The sequence below is a fragment of the Sciurus vulgaris genome (genome assembly GCF_902686455.1).
Source record: "Sciurus vulgaris genome assembly, chromosome: 12".
NCBI classification, from domain to species: Eukaryota; Metazoa; Chordata; class Mammalia; order Rodentia; family Sciuridae; genus Sciurus; species Sciurus vulgaris.
Window position 1 is genome coordinate 46,140,565 of NC_136473.1, and position 2,969 is coordinate 46,143,533.

General features: G+C 41.2%; 1 pseudogene across 1 annotated transcript; it reads left to right on the forward strand.

The window, feature by feature from the left end:
• Positions 1-294: 294 nt before the first annotated feature.
• Positions 295-1,885, forward strand: LOC306641937 (serine/threonine-protein kinase Nek4-like; annotated as a pseudogene). Its single transcript has 3 exons — positions 295-620; positions 1,105-1,410; positions 1,504-1,885. The product of its transcript is annotated as a serine/threonine-protein kinase Nek4-like (transcript).
• Positions 1,886-2,969: the final 1,084 nt, after the last annotated feature.

The window sequence follows — 2,969 nt, forward strand, 5'->3', positions numbered from 1 at the left end:
ACATGAACATAGGAAAGTCATGTCTGATTCATTCTACTATCTTTCCTGTTCCCATCCTCCTCTCTTCTTTCCACTCCTCCTGTCCAATATGGTGAACTCCTCCCTCCCACTCACCTATTGTGAGTCAGCATCCTCATATCAGAGAGAACATCTGGCCTTTGGATTTTTGGGATTGGCCTATCTCACTTAGCAGGATAATCTCCAGTTTCACCCATTTACTGGAACATGCCATAATTTCATTCTTCTTCATGGCGAATATTTCATTGTGTACATATACCACATTTTCTCTATTCATTCACCTGGTTTGTCACCTACAAAGAGTCATGGGAGGGAGAAGATGGTCTACTCCACATTGTCATGGGCTTCTGTGAAGGAGATGATCTGTACTGGAAGCTCAGGAGCAAAAAGGGCAACTTCTGCCTGAGAAGGTGGTAGAATGGTTTGTACAGATTACTATGATTTTGCAGTATTTACATGAGAAGCACATCCTTCACTGAGATCTAAAAACTCCAAATGTCTTTCTAACAAGAACAAACATTATCAAAGTGGGTGATCTAGGAATTGCTTGAGTATTAGGAAACCACTGTGACATGGCAAGCACTCTCACTGGCACACCCTATGTTATAGTCAGCTTTTTCACTGCTGTGACTAAATGATCTGACCAGCACAATTATAGAGGAGGAAAGGTTTATATGAGGACTCACAGTTGCAGAGCTCCTAGTCCATAGAAGGCCAGCTCCATTCCTTAGGGCTGGAGGTGAGGCAGAACATTATGGTGGAAGAGTGTGGCAGAAGCTCACATCATCAGGAAGCAGAAAGGGAGAGGGAGAGGGAAGGAGGGAGAGACGGAGAGAGAGAGAGAGAGAGAGAGAGAGAGAGAGAGAGAGAAACTCCACTCTCCAAGTATAAAATATAGATCCCAAAGTCACTCCCCATTTCCAATCTCTTCCAGCCACACTGTATCATTTCAATTAATCCCATCAGGGATTAATTCACTGATTGGGTTAAGACTCTTACAACCCAACCATTTCTCTTCTGAACCTTCCTGCATTGTCTCACATGTGAGCTTTTGGGGAACACCTCACACCAAATATAACACCCTAGTACTGGAGTCCTGAATTGTTCTCAAACAGACCCTACAACTATAAGTCTGATATTTGGGCTTTGGGATGCTGTGTCTATGAAATGGGTACCCTGAAGCATGCTTTCAATGCAAAAGACATGAATTCTTTAGTTTATCAGATTGTTGAAGGAAAGCTGCTACCAATGCCAATGTTTATAGCCCATAGCTGCAGAACTGATAAGAACAATACTGAGCAAAAGACCTGAAAAAAGACTCTCTGTGAGGAGCATCCTGAGGCAGCCTCATATAAAATGCCAAATCTCTGTGTTTTGGGAGGCCATGAAGCTGTAAGATACTTTGCTTGCAAAGAGCTGGGTTAAATAAATAATAGATAATAAATAGATGGTAGCTTCTATAATTTTCATATGCAAGAATTTGTGACAAACCTCCAAAAACAACATTAAAAATGGTGACTCTAAATCCAAGCCTGTTGCTACCATAGTTTCCAGAAAACAGAATCAAATCATGATGTAATCCATCCTTAACCATATTCTGCTGAGGACTACAAGACATATGTAATGAATGAAGATAAATGTTTGTCCCAAGAGAAAACAATGGTCATTTATCTCTTGAAACCACCTGCTGGTCTGAAAGTCCACACAAGTGAACTGGACATAAGCAACACTGTAGAATCATCAGCTAATCAGTAGGATACATATTGACATCTTACCTGCAAAAAGAAGAGACTCCATGAATGATGGCCTAGTTCAGAAGAATCATCCAAGACACTTAGATGCTTCTAGTGAGCACAAAGGTAAATGAAGTGTTTCTCAAGTGAAGGAGGAGAATCTGTAGGATAACTCTAAGTCTAGTGCTCATCCTGAAAGTCCAATTCCCACATTTTCCCCTGATAGTGGCAGTGGGGAAGGGGGTGAACCAGTGAAGCTATGGTGGCCTTTGAACAAAGATCCAAAGTAAAAGGACCAGGATCAACTTGATGGTGAATATATTATGGAGAAACAAGACACAATCCACCTAGGTCTACAGTCACACAGCTCTGAGTCTGAACCTTCCTTATCTCACAACAATGGCAAAAGAAAAGAGAACAGACTGAGCACAGTGGGGGAAAGAGACAGGTCAGCAGGTATCTCTCTCTTTTTTTAATTAAAATATTTTTTAATTTTTACAGACACATTTTGATTCATTGTACACAAATGGGGTACAATTTTTCATTTCTATGGTTGTACACAATGTAGTTCACACCATTCATGTAATCATACACATATATATAGGGTAATACTGTCTGTTTCATTCTACTGTCTTTCCATCCCCACCCCCTCCTACCCCTTTTTCCTCTACACCATCAAAATTTCCTTCATTCTCCTCTTCCCCCCGCCACCCCCCATCATTATATATTGGCATGCACTCATTAGAGAAAACATTTGGCCTTTGGTTTTTTGGGCTTGGCCTATTTCACTTAGCATATTTTCCAACTTCATCCATTTACCAGCAAATGCCATAATTTTACTCTTCTTTATGGCTGAGTAATATTCCATGTGTATATACACCACAGTTTCTTTATCCATTCATCAATTAAAGGGCATCTAGGTTGGTTCCACAATATAACTATTGTGAATTGAGCTGCTATGAACATTGATGTGACTGCATCACTGTAGTATGCTGATTTTAAGTCCTTTGGGTATAGGCCAAGGAGTGGGATTAGCTGGGTCAAATGGTGGTTCCATTCCAAGCTTTCTGAGGAATCTCCATACTGCTTTCCAGAGTGGCTGTACCAATTTGCAACTCCACTAGCAATGTAAAAGTGTGCCTTTTTCCCCACATCCATGCCAACATCTGTTATTGCTTGTGTGCTGAGGTCCAGCCCTAGCAGGGGTCAGGGGTCCGA